Source organism: Xenopus laevis, chromosome 1S (assembly GCF_017654675.1).
Source record: "Xenopus laevis strain J_2021 chromosome 1S, Xenopus_laevis_v10.1, whole genome shotgun sequence".
Lineage (NCBI taxonomy): Eukaryota > Metazoa > Chordata > Amphibia > Anura > Pipidae > Xenopus > Xenopus laevis.
In genome coordinates, this window is record NC_054372.1 from 4,830,968 (window position 1) to 4,854,344 (window position 23,377).

Sequence of the window (23,377 nt, forward strand, 5' to 3'; positions counted from 1 at the left end):
TTGATCCATTTCTTATCTTTGTCCCTGCTGAGCAGAATCTCTGGGTTTCATTACAGGCAGCTGTTAGACTTGATACAATAGTTACTGATACTCCAGAGATGCTGCTGAGAAATGGATCAACTAAGGGCAAGGCCAGACGTGGCGTTTTTACGTTGCGTTTTTTTAAAAACAGCCAGGCGTAAATACGCTACTGAAACCACATGCGACCGTCAACATGTGTTTTTCAGCACGTAGGATTCTTTTCCCAACATGCACTTCTCATTGTTCTCATTGAATTTGGACGCCATATTTAAAATACGCTGCGTATTTACGTAGAGTGCAGATCCCATAAAGTCTATTGATTTGGTAGTTTCTTTACGTATTGGCGTTTCAGCTAAAAAAACACCAATACTGGAGTCCTGTGGCGGATTTTTCATTAGTTTCAGTGGTAGTGCAGTTTATGCGTATTTACACCTGGCTGTTATTTTTTAAAAATGCAACGTAAAAATGCTGCAAAAACGCCACGTCTGGCCTTGCCCTTAATGTAACCAAATTGTAACAGTTCAGAGTCTGCACCCGAATTACTGAGCTGTCAGACTCAAACACCAGAGACACCAACATTCAACTTTACACTTAGGGGCACATTTACAAAGCTCGAGTGAAGGATTCGAATTAAAAAAACTTCGAATTTCGAAGTGTTTTTTTGGCTACTTCGACCATCGAATGGGCTAGTTCGACCTTCGACTACGACTTCAACTACGAATCGACCGATTCGAACGAAAAATCGTTCGACTATTCGACCATTCGATAATCGAAGTACTGTCTCTTTAAGAAAAACTTCGACCCCCTAGTTCGGCAGCTAAAAGCTACCGAACTCAATGTTAGCCTATGAGGAAGGTCCCCATAGGCTTGCCTGCGTTTTTTTGATCGAAGGATATTCCTTCGATCGTTGTATTAAAATCCTTCGAATCGTTCGATTCGAAGGATTTAATCGTTCGATCGAACGAATAATCCTTCGATCAGGATTTGCGCTAAATCGTTCGACTTCGATATTCGAACGATTTTAGTTCCTAGTCGAATATCGAGGGTTAATTAACCCTCGATATTCGACCCTTAGTAAATCTGCCCCTTAGATTCTGGGAAAATGGTAAAAAAATAAATAATCTGAAACAATCTGAACTGAAAGAAGTGTTGGGAAGGTGAACATCCCATTTAAAGGGGAAATATGCAATTATTTCTTTATAAAGAGGAGGGCAACCTAAAAATATCATTTTAAATAAAGCAATTCTAATAAACCTTCCAAAATAAACTCATTAGACTCAGTTTAATAATTTCAATGTAACGTGTAAATGTAATCACTAGTGAAAGTGGTTGCGACTACTGAAACAAAGTAGCCCGACCCTCCAGCTCCCACAATGCCCTGGGTGCCTCTTCAAATGCCTCATTAGTCAGCGGCGCTCTCCATAGTCCCAATATTAGTCTATAAACACCCACAGTAACAGTCACCTGAAAATACAGATGCGATGGAAATTGCCGATTTTGACGTGAATGTTGTGTAATTCAGTTCCAAGTAAAACCAGAGGAGGCTTCACAAGGGTCACAAATCTGCTTTAATTATTTATATCTCCTGTCAATAAATGGACTCAGCCCGGTCCATATTTATGGCAGTGTTTGTAAGGTGGAAACACAAAATCAGATTTAATCAATGGATAAATTGTACTTGTTTAGGTGCATTTCAGCCTTTTAGGAGCTGGGGGAGAGGGCATTTTTTAAAGGAGAAGTAAAGCTACAGAGACATTTTATTGCCAATAGATTAGCTGCAATAGTGCAATCTATAACACTATATTTATTCTGTAGAATGCCTTACCATACCTGAGTAAACAGCTCTAAAAGCTCTCTGTTTGTTTAGGATAGCAGCTGCCATATTAGGTTGGTGTGACATCACTTCCTGCCTGAGTCTCTCCCTGCTCACTCATAGCTCTTGGCTCAGATTACAAACTGAGCATGCTCAAGCCCTAGCCCTGGAGGTTTAAGCTGAAAACAGTAAGTCTGATACAGAAGCCCATGAGTACACAATAGAAGGAAAGAAATGTGCTGTTTCTTTTGACAGAGGACTCAGAGCAGCATTACTTTGGGGGTTTATTGGTGTATTTATATAGACCTTTCTGATAAAGCTTTCTTACTTTTAGCCTTTTCTTCTCCTTTAAATATACCTTTATATACATTTTGAAGAATAGAATCAGAAATAATTTGACAGAGTGCCAGTAGTACCAATCAGTAAGGGGGGGGGACAATTTTAAAGGGGCAGTAAGACAAATTAAAAATGCATGAAAAAAGATGGTAATTTATATAATTATTGGACATTTCTTGGTATATAGGTATAGGATCCTTTATCTGGAAACCAGTTATCCAAAAAGCTCTGAATCACGAAAAGGTAATCTCCCGTAGACCCCCATTATAATCAAATAATCCAATTTTTTTTAAAAACAATGTCCTTTTTCTGTGTAATAATAAAACAGTCGCTTGTACTTAATCCCAACTAAGATATAATTAATCCTTATTGGAAGCAAAACCAGCCTATTGGGTTTATTTAATGTTTATATGATTTTCTAGTAGACTTAAGGTATGAAGATCCAAATTACGGAAAGAGCCATTATCCAGAAAACCCCAGGTCCCGAGCATTCTGGATAACAGGTCCCATACCTGTAATAAGAACTAACAATACGAAACTGTAGCCTTTACGGAGAAATTGTTACACTCCCCCTTTTGAAAGAGTCCAAAGAAAGTAGCAAATAACTAAAACACTGTAAGAAATCTAAAAAATAAATTAAGACCAATTGAAATGTTTTAGTCATTCTTGACCTTCAAAATATGTTGACCCTGTGTAAATTTCTTCAGTGATAAGCCAAGTGAAGTGGGGCTGCTATTAACCCTGGTAAAGGGGCGCTGACCATTAAATTAACTGTTAGTTTGTTTTTAGATGGGGTCAGTGACCCCCCCCATTTGAAAGCTGGAAAGAGTCAGAAGAAGGAGGCAAATAATTCAAAAATGATAAAATAGAAAAAATTAAGGCCAATTGGAAAGTTGTTTAGAACTGGCCATTCTCTGACATACGAAAAGTTAACTTAAAGTTGAATCACTGCTTAGGTCTCAATAAAGGGATTCTGTCATGATTTTTATGATGTTGTTTTTATGTCTAAATAACACTGTTTACACTGCAAATAATTCACTGTACAATATAAAATGTCATTCCTGAACCAGCAAGTGTATTTAGTTGTAATATTGGTGTGTAGGTGCATCTCAGCTCATTTTGCCTGGTCATGTGATTTCAGAAAGAGCCTGCACTTTAGGATGGAACTGCTTTCTGGCAGGCTGTTGTTTCTCCTACTCAATGTAACTGAATGTGTCTCAGTGGGACCTGGATTTTACTATTGAGTGTTGTTCTTATATCAACCAGGCAGCTGTTATCTTGTGTTAGGGAGCTGCTATCTGGTTACCTCCCCATTGTTCTGTTGTTTGGCTGCTGGGGGGGGGATATCAGTCCAACTTTCAGTACAGCAGTAAAGTGTGACTGAAGTTTATCAGAGCACAAGTCACATGACTGGGGGCAGCTGGGAAACTGACAATATGTCTAGCCCCATGTCAGATTTCAAAATTAAATATAAAAAAATCTGTTTGCTCTTTTGAGAAATGGATTTCAGTGCAGAATTCTGCTGGAGCAGCAATATTAACTGATGTGTTTTGGAAAAAAAAATATTGCCAGTGGGTGGCAATTGAGCGAAGTTGTAGTAGTGCTGGTGTGAGGGTTGTAGTTGTGCTGGTGTGAGGGTTGTAGTTGTACTGGTGTGAGGGTTGTAGTTGTTCTGGTGTGAGGGTTGTAGTTGTGCTGGTGTGAGGGTTGTAGTTGTGCTGGTGTGAGGGTTGTAGTTGTGCTGGTGTGAGGGTTGTAGTTGTGCTGGTGTGAAGGTTGTAGTTGTGCTGGTGTGAAGGTTGTAGTTGTGCTGGTGTAAGGGTTGTAGTTGTGCTGGTGTGAGGGTTGTAGTTGTGCAGCACAGGAAGGCACCGTTGCTCAGAGTCGAGGAGACCTCTCATCATACACAGAACTATTTTGCAATAAAAAGGAAGTTCTCTCTCGGAGATAAGGTGTCGGTCGGTAAACCATTTCCTCACCAGAAAAACTCCACGGCTGAAAGGGAATTCCCCGACAGTTCTGTGCTAGAGCTCTATGTTACACCCCAGAGACACTGCCCCGCTCTACTCAGCTAATAAATAGAAGCCGGCCCCTGGGACACGCCTCACTGCTCATGGGGCCACACTAAAAGCAAGGGACAGTGATGATGATGATGATGATGGAATGTGCCGACTAGGAAGGGGGGCAGCTGTGGCACAAGCTCCAGTGAGTATAAAAGAGCAAACTGATATTTTATATTTAATTTTGAAATCTGACATGGGGCTAGACATATTGACAGTTTCCCAGCTGCCCCAGTCATGTGACTTGTGCTCTGATAAACTTCAGTCTCTCTTTACTGCAAGTTGGACTGATATCCCCCCCCCAGCAGCCTAACAACAGAACAATGGGAAGGTAACCAGATAGCAGCTCCCTAACACAAGATAACAGCTGCCTGGTAGATCTAAGAACAACACTCAATAGTAAAATCCAGGTCCCACTGAGACACATTCAGTTACATTGAGTAGGAGAAACAACAGGCTGCCAGAAAGCAGTTCCATCCTAAAGTGCTGGCTCTTTCTGAAATCACATGACCAGGCAAAATGAGCTGAGATGCACCTACACACCAATATTATAACTAAATACACTTGCTGCTTCAGGAATGACATTTTATATTGTACAGTGAATTATTTGCAGTGCAAACAGTGTCATTTAGAAATAAAAACTACATCATAAAATCATGACAGAATCCCTTTAAGTCTCCCTATTGCTCTGAAAAACCTTAAATGGCTCATTACGGCTGGGCTGCAAGTTGGAGTGATATCACCCAAATCCCCCCTCCCCCCCAGCTGCCAATCAACAGAACAATGAGAAAGTACCAAGATAACAGCTCCCTGACACCTGTATTACTAAGTGTAGATACGAGAATAGCCCTCAATAGTAACAATCCAAATGCTACACTGACTCTTTCAGTTACATTGAGTAGGTGAAACAATAGCTCATCTGAAAGCAGTTCCACTATGAAGTACTGGCTCTTTCTGAAGGCACAGGGTCAGACACAATGAACGGAGACGGCGCCTACACACCAATATTACAGCGGTAATTATTTGTAATGTACACAGTGTCATTTAGAAATAAAAACTACATCATATATATGACAGAATCCTGCTTCAGGGACTGGGGTCCAAATTACACATTTTATTTACTTATGTTTTTAATCCAAAAAAAACTCATTCTGTAAAAAAAAAAAATTATTTAAAGGAGAAGTAAAGGTTAAAAGTAAGTAAGCTTTATCATAAAGATCTATATAAATACACCAGTAAACCCTCAAAGTAATGCTGCTCTGAGTCCTCTGTCAAAAGAAACAGCACATTTCTTTCCTTCTATTGTGTACTCATGGGCTTCTGTATCAGACTAACTGTTTTCAGCTTAAACCTCCAGGGCTAGGGCTTGAGCATGCTCAGTTTGTTCCTCTCTCTCTCCCTCCCTGCTGTAATCTGAGCCCAGAGCTATGAGTGAGCAGGGAGAGAGTCAGGCAGGAAGTTATGTCACAGCAAGCTAATATGGCAGCTGCTAGAGCTGTTTACTCAGGTATGGTAAAGCATTCTGCAGAATAAATATAGTGTTATAGCTTCCACTATTGTGGCTAATCTATTGGCAATAAACTGCTTTAGTAGCTTTCCTTCTCCTTTAATGGTTTGAAATTAAAAAGGGAAATGAAAGAGGAAAAAGTTTAGGTTTAATTGTCATTAAAAGAGAATACTTTTGCAAGGCACTGTGTAAGTGATTAATATTAGAGGGAGATTTAGGGTATTGATATAAGTCCCACATTAGGTATTAGATTGAGCTCCCCTGCGGCAGTTGCAGTTGGGCGTTTGTGCAGAACGTTCTGGTTATCAGCTCGGCCTGCTCCGTGCCCCCCCATCTCATGAAAAGGTCACAAGTAAGACGAGGGTGTGAGTAGGAGGGGAGACAGCGTCTGTCTGTCTTTCTTCTGCTTTATAATAAACTGAAATAATCCCACAAGAGCGGTGTGAAAATAACAGCAACACCCCCTCTCTCACTGCTCGGCTTTCACTTCAATTGCTTTTTTTAAAGACTTTTTTTTTTTAAGGGAAGGGGTGAAAAAAAAAGAAAAAAAAAAAAATTAAGTATCTGTTCAGCCTGGAGGGGATTCAGTTAATCAATTTTAAATTGTTTACAAAATAACCCTATTAAATTTAGAGATGTCTCTACCGGCGTCAGGATTCTCTGTATTACTAATGCGCAATCGTTGTATGTCTCTGCTGCAGCTGCTGCGCGGGTGCTAGTCTTAGAAATGTCAGTTTTATCTCATACAGGGATAGGACCTGTTATCCATCTGGGGTTTGCCGGATAACAGATCTCTCTGTAATTAAGGGGCAGATTTACTAAGGTTCGTGTGAATTTTCGAAGCACAAAAAGTTCAAATTTCGAAGTAATTTTTTTGGATACTTCCATTGAATAGGCTACTACGACTTCGATTCAAAGTAAAAATCGTTTGAATATTCAACCATTCCATAATAGAAATGCTGTCTCTTTAAAAAAAACTTCAATACTTCACCAAATGAAACCTGCCGAATTGCTGCGTTAGCCTATGGGGACCTTCTACGCACTTTTTTTAAAGTCTTTACACATCGAATAAAAATCCTTCGATCGTACGCTAAAATCATTTGAATCGAACGTTTTTTATTCGATCGTACGATTGCCAAGTTCGGTGAAAAAACTGAAGTTTTTCAATTCGAAGTTTTTTGTACATAACTGTACATGCTTGAGACAATGTACCCAGAGAGTAAATTGATTGATACATAATCAATAACCTCAGATGTTATTTTTAAAAAATTGTATTAGAATGCTACCTGGGGTTTTCTGGATAACAGATCTTTCCATAATTTGGATCTTCATAAATTAATGGGCAGATTTACTAAGCTTCTGACTCTTTCTACTGGGGGTCGCTGACCCCATCTGAAAAACAAATACTCTGTAAGGCTACAAATGTATTGTTATCACTACTTTTTATTACTCGTCTTTATATTCAGGCCTCTCCTATTCATTTCCCAGTCTCTTATTCAAATCAATGCATGGTTGCTAGGAGAATTTGAACCTTAGCAACAAGATGGCTGAAATTGCAAACTGGAGAGCTGCAGAATAAAAAGCTAAATAAGTCAAAAACCACAAATAATAAAAAATGAAAACCAATTGCAAATTGTCTCAGAATACCTCTCTCTGTATCATACTAACAGTTAATTTAAAGGTGAACAACCCCCTTTAAAACATTATACAAACCCCAATAGAATATTTTTTCAGTTTCATGCAGCCTAAATACTGTAAAGCACAAGCACATTACTGTTTTATAATTACAGAGAAAAACAACATTTTAAATGATTTTCCTAAATTAGACTCTGCGGGAGACGCCCAACGTCAGTTTTCTGAATTTAGTTTCAAACCTATGTGCTAATATAGATATTGCTGATTACTTCTGAAAGAAACAATTATAAATATGTCAAAATAAACGATCATTTAGTTTTCCGTTTCTTACCAAAAAAAAAAAAAAAAACCGGGTTGGGCTAAAAACAAAAGTTAAGATCAGCATAAATTCTGCAGAAAATATTTTGCATTCATTGAAAGATTCTCAGAATTTCGTCAGCATCCGCAGCAGCAGATTCAATCAAAGCAATTAGTAAAAAAGAAAAACAATTAGCGGTGTTTGATTTGATTATTATCTGGAATAAAATGTAACATTGCCGGCAAAATGAGTTGCAGTTGAATTCATCGTTTTTTTAAAAGTCAGATATAGAAATAAAAATACGTGATTGGCTGGTAAGGGGATTTTATTTTTTACAAAAAAAACTGTACAAATCAGTGTAGTGATTTCTAATAGGGATGGGCGGATTTTTTCGCTTTGTTTTGCCGCTGAAATGACGCCCATAGACTTGTATGGCGGTGTGCGTCAAAAAAAAAAAAAAAGACGCGCGTCAAATTTTATACATTTTTATAACATACGTAGACTTTAATGGGCGTCGGTGACAATTCGCCGGCGGCAAATTTTTGGCGAAACGCATCGGCTCAGATTCACCATCCCTAGTTCCTAAGGCTGATGGTATATGGGGCTGCAATACGCCGTGGAGAAGTGTCATTGTCTCATATTTAGTGATGGACGAATCTATTCGCCAGGCGCGAATTTGCGTGATTCGCCGCCGGCGAATAAATTCGTGAAAAGGCAGCGAAAATTCGCTGGCATCAAAAAAACATGGACGCCGGCGCATTTTTGCCAAAAAAACAGACACCGGCGTCAAAAAATAGACGCCGATTCGCAAATTTTCACTACTCATATTTACTTGAAGGGGAAGGCCTGACAAAGCCAGTACTGGTATGGGACCTTTTATCCAGAATGCTCAGGACCAGGGATTTCTGGATAACAGATTTTTTTCTGTAATATACATCTTCATACCTTAAGTCTAAATTGTTGAAATTGTTTTTTAAAAATTGTATTATTCGGATAAAATGGAGTTTATGGGAGATGGACTTTCTGTAATTCGCAGCTTTCTGGATAACAGATCTTTCCGTTATTTGTCTCCCGTAGACTCCATTTTATCCAAATAATCCAAATTTTAAAAAATGATTTCCTATTTCTGTGTAATAATAAAACAGTCGCTTGTACATGATCCCAACTAAGATATAATTAATCCTTATTGGAGGCAAAACCAGTCTATTGGCTTTATTTAATATTTATATGATTTTCTAGTAGATTTAAGGCATGAAGACCCAAATTACGGAAAGATCCGTTATCTGGAAAACCCCAGATCCTGAGCATTCTGTATAAACATAGCAAGCTTTCAGAACATTTTAGTTCCTATTTTTTATTTCAGAAGGGTTGCCCTGTAACATCCTAGATGTATCAAATAGGAAATCATTTTTAGAAAATTCGGAAAAATTTCTGGATAACAGGTCTCCAGCTCTGATACCTGTACTAACAGCAGTAAGTCTGAAATGGTCAGGAAGTTCCCATTCGAGTAAATGGGAGGGAAGAGGGGAATTTAATAAAGTGTGGGGAATGTTTATATAAAGAAACTAACAGAAAAAAGAATCTATTATATTCAGGGGTGAGGGTGTAACAAACTAAGGGGCAAATTCATTAAGCGTCGAACGCTAGCGTTACTTCGCTAGCGTTTGGCATTTTCATTACTGCGCAAATTCACTAACGAACGCTGGCGTAGTTTCGCTAGTGTTACTTCGCACCGTTACGCCTGGCGAATTTTCGCTACGGACGTAACTACGCAAATTCACTAACTTGCGCAGTGTACTGAACGCTACCTTTTACGCTAGACTTCCTTCGCCACCTCAGACCAGGCGAAGCGCAATAGAGTAGATAGGGATTGCTTCAAAAAAAGTCAAATTTTTTTCTAAGTCCCAAAAAACGCTGGCGTGTTTTCTACATGATGGCTGATAGGCTGAAAAAGATCGCAAATTTTTTTGGGGCTCCCCTCCTTCCCCCCTACGTTTCCTAACTCATGGCAACTTACCTAGACAGTGGGCACATGTGTAGGGCAAAATAAACATTTTATTTGATGTTTTCAAGGTTCTCTAGGCATTTGTAGTACTGATACGTATTCCTCCATTGAAATTTGAATTTGGCGCCGTATGCAAATTAACCATCGCTAGCGTAACTTCGCTTTACTTAGCGAATCAACGCTAGCGCAACTTCGCAACCTTACGCTACCCGAGCGCAACTTCGGATTTTAGTGAATTTGCGGAGCGCTGGCGAAACTATGCCTGGCGAAGTGCGGCGAATTTACGCCTGGCGCAACTACGAATCTTAGTGAATTTGCCCCTAAATGTAGTAACTAAGGGGCAACAGACAGGGGTCCCGTTTCATCGACAATTTCTTCTACCAAAGTGGAACATCTCATTTCCGGCTCTGCTGCTACTCGTCCAACCTTTCAAATAGTTTCAAACATTTCTAAATCTTATTAAAATACAGGAGTGGAAAAAGCACAGGGAGTCTGTTTATCATCCACGCGACACCCCAATATATTGTCAGCTGATCCCCATAAAGTACAAAGTGCCACACGCCCTGGGCTCACTGCAGTGGTCCCACCATGTCTGACCCGCTCTATATCTGAGATGTGATTAAGGGCTACGTAAGCATGAAACGCGTTAGGCTCCATGTAGGGAGTATTTGATATTTTAAAATGATTGAATAAAAGAATATATTTTATCTTACAGGCACTCATGTAGGATTTTTTGGAAGCAAAATGACAGGCTCTGAATGTCTAACACATGGGGGGTTAGTGCAACCTGGAAGCACCTCCATTTGAAACTTACACAACAAGCCTGTAGCCCAATTCCAGGAGACTCTTCACTGGCAGAGAAATGAAGGTCCCAGCGGCCTCAGGCTACACACGGGCAACAAGGGCAACCGACTCACCCTCTTACTCTATTGATAACGTAGGAGTAAAGATCAAACTAGAACTCCCATGTGCAACCCAGGCAATCGCTCACTTCAACGGGACTGGGCTAAAACCAATCAAAACTGGGTTGGAGAAGAGAGAACCTCCTCATGTCAACTGAATCAAGAGACCGTTACATGTGAGGAACCTTGTGAGCTGCAGGTGTCCTGGGTTCAAGAATCTGCTTGACCCGTGATCCATAATCACCGTCCCGGGATGTTCTGGTGTCTTTAACCAGTCCCGGGATGTTCTGGTGTCTTTAACCAGTCCCGGGATGTTCTGGTGTCTTTAACCAGTCCCGGGATGTTCTGGTGTCTTTAACCAGTCCCGGGATGTTCTGGTGTCTTTAACCAGTCCCGGGATGTTCTGGTGTCTTTAACCAGTCCTGGGATGTTCTGGTGTCTTTAACCAGTCCCGGGATGTTCTGGTGTCTTTAACCAGTGATCCATAATCACAATCCCGGGATGTTCTGGTTCTTGTGTCTTTAACCAGTGATCCATAATCACCGTCCTGGGATATTCTGGTGTCTTTAACCAGTCCCGGGATGTTCTGGTGTCTTTAACCAGTGATCCATAATCACAATCCCGGGATATTCTGGTTCTGGTGTCTGAAAGTCTTGAGAACTTCACAAGTCTAAAGTTAGAGCATCAAGTGGATTTCACAAACACACCCAGCTCCGCACTTAATAAACAATCCCTCTATTGCTCAAGAACTTTTTGGGCCTCCATATGTCCAGGGTTTAGGGGCCACTCAGACTCCCAGCGATCACGGCCTGAGAAGCCTTTAAGTTTTAATTTCTGAATGTTTAAACAACCCAGGAATTGATCCTACAATTGGTTAACAACAAAACCAACAGTTTCACATTGTGTCTCAGTGTTATACTTCCTGTGCACCCTACACAAAGCCACACACACAGTTACACTTACTACACACTCAGGTAAAGCCAAGACACATCCATTTGTAGCTTCAACTGTGGAGGTAGCGCTGGTTGTACTGCAGTCACAGGTATGAGACACTGTCTTGGCTCTATGTCACACAATGTCAATCAAAGACACATCAACCCAAGGTATTGCAATTCTTAAAGGGATACTGTCATGGGAAAACATGTTTTTTCCAAAACACATCAGTTTGTGGTGCTGCTCCAGCAGAATTCTGCACTGAAATTCATTTCTCAAAAGAGCAAACAGATTTTTTTATATTCAATTTTGAAATCGGACATGGGGCTATACATATTGTCAGTTTCCCACGTGCCCCCAGTCATGTGACTTGTGCTCTGATAAACTTCAGTCACTCTTTACTGCTGTACTGCAAGTTGGAATGATATCACCCCCCTCCCTTTCCCCCCAGCAGCCAAACAACAGAACAATGGGAAGGTAACCAGATAGCAGCTCCCTAACACAAGATAACAGCTGCCTGGTAGATCTAAGAACAACCCTCAATAGTAAAATCCAGGTCCCACTGAGACACATTCAGTTACATTAAGTAGGAGAAACAACAGGCTGCCAGAAAGCAGTTCCATCCTAAAGTGCTGGCTCTTTCTGAAATCACATGACCAGGCAAAATGACCTGAGATGCACCTACACACCAATATTACAACTAAATACACTTGCTGCTTCAGGAATTAAATTTTATATTGTACAGTGAATTATTTGCAGTGTAAACAGTGACATTTAGAAGCAAAAGGCTATAAAAATTAGGGATGAATTAGGGATGCAACGAATCCACTATTTTGTATTCGGCCGAACCCCAGAATCCTTCGTGAAAGATTTGGCCAAATGGGAAGAGGAAACCATTTTTTACTTCCGTGTAAAAGTCATGTGCTTTACCTCCCCGCCCCTAATTTGCATATGCAAATTAGGAATCCGATTTGGTTCGGCCCGGGCAGAAGGATTTGGCAAAATCTGAATCCTGCTGAAAAAGGCCAAATCCTGGCCGAATCCTGGATTCGGTGCACTCTAATAAAAATCTACCCTCTGGTTGATCTTGTGCGACCCTCCTGCTCCTGTATTTGCAGCGGGCACCAAGCAAACCCCACCTGCTACAGCTTCTGTCTGCCATAGGCTTCCCAAGTCAACATAAATCATCTGTGAAGAAACCAGGCTACAACATTGTTTGATAACCTGATGTAACTGAAAATGTTAAAAATAGGAGGGGAAAATGATTTACCCTTTTTTCTTCTTCCATCCGTTCATGTTCCTCTTCCTTACACCTTTCTTCCTCTCGTTTTCATTCCATCTTTCTGCGCTCTTCTCTTTTCTGCTTCTTCTGCCTGTCACAGCATAGGAAACAAATGGTACATTTTCTTATAAAAACAATTAAGTTTGTAAAGGCACTGCACAGACTTTGTTATTTAATGCGAACAAACATAAATATAATTTAAAGTAGGGGGTAGAGTCCTGCATTGGGTTGTGTTACCACGGAATAACCGCAAGGTGGTCGGATTTTGGCCATAAAGCTCTGATTACTTGGGGAGGATACTGGCAGGCGGGAACATGTCAGGTCAAAGGTCAGCAAGTCCGGGTCAGGCACAGGTCTCACTGACTGGACTTGCACAGGCCTTGTGTCTTTATATGGTCACAGAACAACCCCTCAGTGACTTCTAATATCCTTATCATTTACAGTAGGGGGTACATTATCCCTTATAATACATGAGTGATACTCAGAGTTCCCTGTATAACTCAGCCTGCAGCCTTGTGCCTTTATATGGTCACAGAACAACCCTCAGTGACTTCTAATATCCTTATCATTTACAGTAGGGGGTACATTATCCCTTATAATACATGAGTGATACTCAGAGTTCCCTGTATAACTCAGCCTGCAGCCTTGTGCCTTTATATGGTCACAGAACAACCCCTCAGTGACTTCTAATATCCTTATCATTTACAGTAGGGGGTACATTATCCCTTATAATACATGAGTGATACTCAGAGTTCCCTGTATAACTCAGCCTGCAGCCTTGTGCCTTTATATGGTCACAGAACAACCCCTCAGTGACTTCTAATATCCTTATCATTTACAGTAGGGGGTACATTATCCCTTATAATACATGAGTGATACTCAGAGTTCCCTGTATAACTCAGCCTGCAGCCTTGTGCCTTTATATGGTCACAGAACAACCCCTCAGTGACTTCTAATATCCTTATCATTTACAGTAGGGGGTACATTATCCCTTATAATACATGAGTGATACTCAGAGTTCCCTGTATAACTCAGCCTGCAGCCTAGTGCCTTTATATGGTCACAGAACAACCCCTCAGTGACTTCTAATATCCTTATCATTTACAGTAGGGGGGTACATTATCCCTTATAATACATGAGTGATACTCAGAGTTCCCTGTATAACTCAGCCTGCAGCCTTGTGCCTTTATATGGTCACAGAACAACCCCTCAGTGACTTCTAATATCCTTATCATTTACAGTAGGGGGTACATTATCCCTTATAATACATGAGTGATACTCAGAGTTCCCTGTATAATACTCAGCCTGCAGCCTTGTGCCTTTATATGGTCACAGAACAACCCCTCAGTGACTTCTAATATCCTTATCATTTACAGTAGGGTACATTATCCCTTATAATACATGAGTGATACTCAGAGTTCCCTGTATAACTCAGCCTGCAGCCTTGTGCCTTTATATGGTCCACAGAACAACCCCTCAGTGACTTCTAATATCCTTATCATTTACAGTAGGGGGTACATTATCCCTTATAATACATGAGTGATACTCAGAGTTCCCTGTATATAACTCAGCCTGCAGCCTTGTGCCTTTATATGGTCACAGAACAACCCCTCAGTGACTTCTAATATCCTTATCATTTACAGTAGGGGGTACATTATCCTTATAATACATGAGTGATACTCAGAGTTCCCTGTATAACTCAGCCTGCAAGCCTAGTGCCTTTATAATGGTCACAGAACAACCCCTCAGTGACTTCTAATATCCTTATCATTTACAGTAGGGGTACATTATCCCTTATAATACATGAGTGATACTCAGAGTTCCCTGTATAACTCAGCCTGCAGCCTTGTGCCTTTATATGGTCACAGAACAACCCCTCAGTGACTGCTAATATCCTTATCAGTTACAGTAGGGGGTACATTATCCCTTATAATACATGAGTGATACTCAGAGTTCCCTGTATAACTCAGCCTGCAGCCTTGTGCCTTTATATGGTCACAGAACAACCCCTCAGTGACTTCTAATATCCTTATCATTTACAGTAGGGGGTACATTATCCCTTATAATACATGAGTGATACTCAGAGTTCCCTGTATTAACTCAGCCTGCAGCCTTGTGCCTTTATATGGTCACAGAACAACCCCTCAGTGACTTCTAATATCCTTATCATTTACAGTAGGGGGTACATTATCCCTTATAATACATGAGTGATACTCAGAGTTCCCTGTATAACTCAGCCTGCAGCCTTGTGCCTTTATATGGTCACAGAACAACCCCTCAGTGACTTCTAATATCCTTATCATTTACAGTAGGGGGTACATTATCCCTTATAATACATGAGTGATACTCAGAGTTCCCTGTATAACTCAGCCTGCAGCCTTGTGCCTTTATATGGTCACAGAACAACCCCTCAGTGACTTCTAATATCCTTATCATTTACAGTAGGGGGTACATTATCCCTTATAATACATGAGTGATACTCAGAGTTCCCTGTATAACTCAGCCTGCAGCCTTGTGCCTTTATATGGTCACAGAACAACCCCTCAGTGACTTCTAATATCCTTATCATTTACAGTAGGGGGTACATTATCCCTTATAATACATGAGTGATACTCAGAGTTCCCTGTATAACTCAGCCTGCAGCCTTGTGCCTTTATATGGTCACAGAACAACCCCTCAGTGACTTCTAATATCCTTATCATTTACAGTAGGGGGTACATTATCCCTTATAATACATGAGTGATACTCAGAGTTCCCTGTATAACTCAGCCTGCAGCCTTGTGCCTTTATATGGTCACAGAACAACCCCTCAGTGACTTCTAATATCCTTATCATTTACAGTAGGGGGTACATTATCCTTATAATACATGAGTGATACTCAGAGTTCCCTGTATAACTCAGCCTGCAGCCTTGTGCCTTTATATGGTCCCAGAACAACCCCTCAGTGACTTCTAATATCCTTATCATTTACAGTAGGGGTACATTATCCCTTATAATACATGAGTGATACTCAGAGTTCCCTGTATAACTCAGCCTGCAGCCTTGTGCCTTTATATGGTCACAGAACAACCCCTCAGTGACTTCGAATATCCTTATCATTTACAGTAGGGGGTACATTATCCCTTATAATACATGAGTGATACTCAGAGTTCCCTGTATAACTCAGCCTGCAGCCTTGTGCCTTTATATGGTCACAGAACAACCCCTCAGTGACTTCTAATCTCCTTATCATTTACAGTAGGGGGTACATTTATCCCTTATAATACATGAGTGATACTCAGAGTTCCCTGTATAACTCAGCCTGCAGCCTTGTGCCTTTATATGGTCACAGAACAACCCCTCAGTGACTTCTAATATCCTTATCATTTACAGTAGGGGGTACATTATCCCTTATAATACATGAGTGATACTCAGAGTTCCCTGTATAACTCAGCCTGCAGCCTTGTGCCTTTATATGGTCACAGAACAACCCCTCAGTGACTTCTAATATCCTTATCATTTAAAGTAGGGGGTACATTATCCCTTATAATACATGAGTGATACTCAGAGTTCCCTGTATAACTCAGCCTGCAGCCTTGTGCCTTTATATGGTCACAGAACAACCCCTCAGTGACTTCTAATATCCTTATCATTTACAGTAGGGGAAGAGTATTTCATATATATTTTATTATGTAAAAGTGTTACAAAGAAAGTTAGTTTAGGTAACATAATCCCTATTCCTACAGTTTGATGTTATTCTGTGAGATTCCTACCTCCCGTTGAACTTTTCTTGCTTGTTTTTCTTCCAGCTTTTTCATCTTTTTGGCAGCGATTTTCCGATGGCTCTGGACCTCTGGTGACTCATCTGCATCTTCTTCTACAGATACACAAAGTAAAGGAGGCAGGTAACTCATTGGGTAACCTGAGAATTTTATTTGGGATCCATTTATCCTTCTGTTTTGAACAATTACGATCTGATTAAAGGGAGTCTGTGACTCAAGCAGTGGGCTGGGCTAGAACACTCTGATGGCAGTTTCTAGGGGTGTGGCAGGAAGTCTGTAACTCAAGCAGTCACTCTAATGGCAGCTTACAGGGACAGACAACACTCTGGTAAAGTGGTGCTACAACATTATGATGACAACTAACAGTAACCACAACTATAACACAGAGGAGATTATGGAAAATTAAAATGTAGATTTTCTTTAAATGCACATATTTCTTTATCCTCTAAGAAAGGCTGCAAAGGGCAGGGAGCTGTGTAAGAGAAGAAGCCACCGGCCGCCCACCCGCAGTGTAACGGAGACAACTTGCGCCCCCACCATTACCACACGCCGTCTGAATATACAAATGTTTTCACAGACAACTCAGTAACAAACAGGAGCCACTCCAGGCTGATATCAAGACATGAAAGAACTGCTAGTTGGAAAACAGAGTGGTTGGTATGTGTTATACACACTGTACTGCAACATTCACCTGTAAAGGAACAGTAACACCAAAAAATTAAAGTATAATATAGTGTTGCCCCGTACAGGTAAAACTGATGTGTTTGCTTCAGAAACTCTACTATAGTTTATATAAACAAGCTGCTGTGTAGCCATGGGGGCAGCCATTCAAGCACAGGATACACAGTAGATAACAGATAAGTACTACTATAGTTTATATAAACAAGCTGCTGTGTAGCCATGGGGGCAGCCATTCAAGCATAGGATACACAGTAGATAACAGATAAGTACTACTATAGTTTATACAAACAAGCTGCTGTGCAGCCATGGGGGCAGCCATTCAAGCACAGGATACACAGTAGATAACAGATAAGTACTACTATAGTTTATATAAACAAGCTGCTGTGTAGCCATGGGGGCAGCCATTCAAGCACAGGATACACAGTAGATAACAGATAAGTACTACTATAGTTCATATAAACAAGCTGCTGGGCAGCCATTCAAGCACAGGATACACAGTAGATAACAGATAAGTACTACTATAGTTTATATAAACAAGCTGCTGTGTAGCCATGGGGGCAGCTATTCAAGCACAGGATACACAGTAGATAACAGATAAGTACTACTATAGTTTATATAAACAAGCTGCTGTGTAGCCATGGGGGCAGCTATTCAAGCACAGGATACACAGTAGATAACAGATAAGTACTACTATAGTTTATATAAACAAGCTGCTGTGTAGCCATGGGGGCAGCATTCAAGCACAGGATACACAGTAGATAACAGATAAGTACTACTATAGTTTATATAAACAAGCTCCTGTGTAGCCATGGGGGCAGCCATTCAAGCACAGGATACACAGTAGATAACAGATAAGTACTACTATAGTTTATATAAACAAGCTGCTGTGTAGCCATGGGGGCAGCATTCAAGCACAGGATACACAGTAGATAACAGATAAGTACTACTATAGTTTATATAAACAAGCTGCTGTGTAGCCATGGGGGCAGCCATTCAAGCACAGGATACACAGTAGATAACAGATAAGTACTACTATAGTTTATATAAACAAGCTGCTGTGTAGCCATGGGGGCAGCCATTCAAGCACAGGATACACAGTAGATAACAGATAAGTACTACTATAGTTTATATAAACAAGCTGCTGTGTAGCCATGGGGGCAGCCATTCAAGCACAGGATACACAGTAGATAACAGATAAGTACTATTATAGTACTCACGGCAAATACGTATATAAAAATCAGTCTCCATAACTATGCATTATGATGGATTAAAACATGTAGATATAGAGTTTAAAGAAGTAAAACTCTGCGTATTTTTACATAAGTATTTGCAGTGAGTGCTGTATGCCTCAGTCGTAGGTATTTACATTGGGGAGACAAAACAACTGCTCACCAAGCGAATGGCTCAGCATAGGAGGGAGAACTCTACGGGGGAAGACTCAGCTGTCTTTTTACACCTAAAAGACAAGCGACACTCCTTTGTAGACAGCAAGGTCCAAATCTTGGATAAAGAAGACGCTGGTTTGAACGAGGCGTGAAAGAGGCGATTCATGTCAAGGTGGAGAGACCATCCCTGAACAGAGGCGGGGGCCTTCGACACCACATGTCTGCTACATACAATGCTGTTCTAACATCTGTACCCCGGCGGTTTTAGAACACGTCACACATCCATTCATGCAACTCTCACAAGTAACACCTGTATCTAGGAGTTGTATGACACATTGGATAATCCTATCACAGTAACTACACACAATCTACACCTCTGTGAAGAGTTACAATGTGCCATTGTGATTGGATTAGTGGAAGAGTTTATATGCTGAGAACTTCCCACACCAGTCAATTGTACTGAAGAAGCTGCTCGGATGAGTAGTGAAATGTCTTCAATAAATACTCAGCAAGTCCAGTTGTTAAAACATTACTTATATCAGATAGCTGGAACTGCTTTCTGGCAGGCCATTGTTTCTCCTACTCAATGTAACTGAATGTGTCTCAGTGGGACCTGGATTTTACTATTGAGTGCTGTTCTTAGATCTACCAGGCAGCTGTTATCTTGTGTTAGGGAGCTGCTATCTGGTTACCTTCCCATTGTTCTGTTGTTAGGCTGCTGGAGGGGGGCGATATCACTCCAATTTGCAGTAAAGAGAGACTGAAGTTTATCAGAGCACAAGTCACATGACTGGGGGCAGCTGAGAAACTGACATGTCAGATTTCGAAATTAAATATTAATTTCAGTGCAGAATTCTGCTGGAGCAGCTCTATTAACTGATGTGTTTTGAAAATAACACTAATCGTATCCCTTTAAAGAGAAACTAAAGCCATAAGAAAGATGGCAGGAAAAGACGGTGGCTTTGTGGGACATTGAAGGGACATCCAAGAACACGAGGAGATAAAAGTGAAGTCGAGAATTGTGTAGTGAGTAACATCCTTACTCAATAACTGGCATCATATTCCTTTCTCAGCTTCTTCTCATTTCTTACCCTCTGTGAGACCCGTCGGATCTCTAATATTTACTCCGCTCCCCGCAGGGCCCACGCTATTACACAGGAGTGGAGAACGAGAAAGAGGAAAAAATAAGAATCAATTCATAGTTCCGAGTGAGAATGATACCGAAAAGAAACGATTAGCAACGACTTTCATAATGACGGGGAGGAATGAGCTCAGCGAGGGGCCTTCAGAAAACGAGTCATCGCCCACGACAAAGAGGGAACGCGATTCCGCGGAAGGTGAGATCACAATCGCCTCGTGTTATTAGTGCACCCCGTGTTTTGCTCCGAGCACCAGACCATTACGTTTGCATGTAGGAAGGCGGCAGTGATTCTCTCACCGTCCCTCGTTACTCATCGTCCCTCTTGTATCGGTTTCCATTTCACACAACTCTATGAATCATACGTGGTGCTTACTACTAACTCTCTACAGAGGCACAAATCAAAGGACTTGCCTTGTGAATCAGTCCTTCCACCTCCAAGCCCACACCCTACTATGGGTCTCAGTGTTCTCATGAGCTGCTTTACTAGAAGGAAGGAATATCTGTGGTCTCCTAGTTGTGAGCCTCATCTTCCACACAATGTTTGGCACACGTCACATGGACTGTTATCATTAAACAGAGATAAAGTATATTCAAAAATTACAATATCGATTAGAAGAGACCCAATTGTAGTAGCGCAGTAGCCAAAATAATTATAAAAAGTAAAAAAAACTTTATTAGTACCTGTACAGCCTTTTGACAACTAAAAATATTTACATGATCATTTTTGAATGCATGACCTGTTGCTATTACATAAACTTCATATTACTTAATAAACAAGCAACAGTTTACACGTTCCAAATCCCTGGACAGATTTCCTACCGATTAGCTACTCTCTTGGCAAGCAGGAGAAAGTCGTGTATAGTAGGGCAGGCTTAAAGGAACAGTAAGATCAAATAATGAAAGCGTTTTAAAGTAATGAAAATATCATGTAGTGTTGCCCTGCACTGGTAAAACTGATCTGTTTGCTTCAGAAACACTACTATAGTTTATATAAACAAGCTGCAGTGTAGCCATAGGGGCAGCCATTCAAGCACAGGATACACAGTAGATAACAGATAAGTACTACTATAGTTTATATAAACAAGCTGCTGTGTAGCCATGGAGGCAGCCATTCAAGCACAGGATACACAGTAGATAACAGATAAGTACTACTATAGTTTATATAAACAAGCTGCTGTGTAGCCATGGGGGCAGCCATTCAAGCACAGGATACACAGTAGATAACAGATACGTACTACTATAGTTTATATAAACAAGCTGCAGTGTAGCCATGGGGGCAGCCATTCAAGCACAGGATACACAGTAGATAACAGATAAGTACTACTATAGTTTATATAAACAAGCTGCTGTGTAGCCATGGGGGCAGCCATTCAAGCACAGGATACACAGTAGATAACAGATAAGTACTACTATAGTTTATATAAACAAGCTGCTGTGTAGCCATGGGGGCAGCCATTCAAGCACAGGATACACAGTAGATAACAGATAAGTACTACTATAGTTTATATAAACAAGCTGCTGTGTAGCCATGGGGGCAGCCATTCAAGCACAGGATACATAGTAGATAACAGATAAGTACTACTATAGTTTATATAAACAAGCTGCTGTGTAGCCATGGGGGCAGCCATTCAAGCACAGGATACACAGTAGATAAGAGATTAGTACTACTTATCTGTATTGTATTGTGAAGATTGTCTAGAATGCTTGGGACCTGGGGGGTTTTCAGATAAAGGATCTTTCTGTTATCTTGGATCTCCTTACCTTAAGCCTACTAAAATAATTTAAACATTAATTCAACTGAATAGGATTTCTTTGCTTCCAATAAGGATTAATTATATCTTCGCTGGAATCGAGTACAATCTACTGTTTTATTACAGTTTTATTACAGAGTAATAGGTGTTGAAATTTTGGATTATTTGATTAAAGCTGAGTCTATGGGTTATGCCCTTCCGATGGGTGTGAGTAATGGCTTCCCAGATGATAAGATACTATAGTTGCACTGCCAATGTTTGTACAGCAAATGCCACTCACCCCAACCAGTTGTGAGATTTGGCTTCCACACTGAACCCTTTTGCTGCCCAACAAAGGAACATTATACATTTAGGCAACAATAGGTTGGAAATCTCTGCTCCATCTTTTGATTAGACATTATTATGTGCAGCATTCATTCCCCTTTTATTCCTCATCTTTATGAAAGTGCTATTTTATACACAGTGTTCACGAGAGTAATAACTAAAGCCACATACAGACAAGGGAATATCCTTTTTTATACTTACTCAGCATTCAAAGCATTTGTATTTAGAACCCTGAACAGGTTCATTGAAATGCCTCCCTACATACAAAACAAAATAGCGGACGCATGTGGCTCACACAACTGCACATTCCCTGTGTAAATGAATCGTATACACCAGATCCAATGATAAAATCTGCAATGGAATAATCTATGTATTACATGTAGCACACTGAAGTGTAAGAGGTAAACTTCATATGCAGAAGGAATCATCTGGCACACGCCCCTAGCTGAGAGAATTCGGGTGTTCTATCTGTTAATAAAATAGTTACTCGTTGTACTGAATGAAAATCCCTCTCTGCATCTGACATGTCAGAACTAAACAGATCACTTACTAACAGATATTGTAGTTATAAGTGAAGCATCCGGCACACACAGACCCACCCACCTTTGCCCCAATGCGAATTAATAAATTGCTCCAAGGGCTGTATCCAAAATAGCTAAAAACAAACTATTTATCAATCCATTCTCCTAATCCTTCAATTACGGGACAAATACTCTCTCAAGGGCCACTAGAATCTTGCACCGTCCCCCTACTTTACACATTTCTGTTGCACACTCGTGTTCTCCAACAGTAAACCCACCGATGGGACAATTAAAAGAGATGGGGGCACTTCCAGGAAAATATTCCATGAGACAGAGGACATTTCTGCCAGTGGGAAGGAATTGAGGGCAACGCTGATCCTACTATAGGTGGTAAAACATCCAGCCAATGGCTTACATAGAGCTGCACTGAGCTGACAGCGGGGAGAATATTGGGGAAATATGAATGCGCCTGTAGCTGCATCTGAGCTGCACCAGAACTCAGGTCACCAGTATAAAATATTCTTTGAACCAATTTAGTGTTTAGCACCAACTTAAGGCAGCGTCCCATATAAATGGAGGTATTGGCATCTCATCATTACCTTCTCTCTCCTCCTCTAAGTGTTGGGCTCTCCTCTGGGCCGACATTCGGTTTCTCCTGACTCTCGGCATTCCCTCTGTCCGATCCACTGGCCGTGGACGAGGCCTCGCTGCTGCTGCTGCCGCCACATTCTGTTGCTGTTCTTGATCAGCTAGTGATAAACAGAAAAAAAGTATAAAAATGTACTTTAAAAATGTATCTCAGAGCAGGCAATATCTACAAGTATTCCAGGAGGATAAAGTCCATCATGCTACAGCTTGCTGGGCAGAAACACAAGTGTCTGGAGGTGGCACGGGAAGGTCCCGGAGGCCTGCATTCATCAGCCAGTAATTAAAGGACTTCATATGCCACTTCCAATGGGTCCCTAAACTTTAGTCTCCAACCCCCAAGTTGGTTTTGCACTAAATCTTACTAAAACCTACA

The 23,377-nt window shown here is 40.8% G+C and overlaps 1 pseudogene; it reads right to left on the bottom strand.

Moving 5' to 3' along the window:
* LOC108706487 overlaps positions 1 to 23,377 on the bottom strand; it is a 40,361-nt pseudogene that overhangs the window by 15,250 nt on the left and 1,734 nt on the right.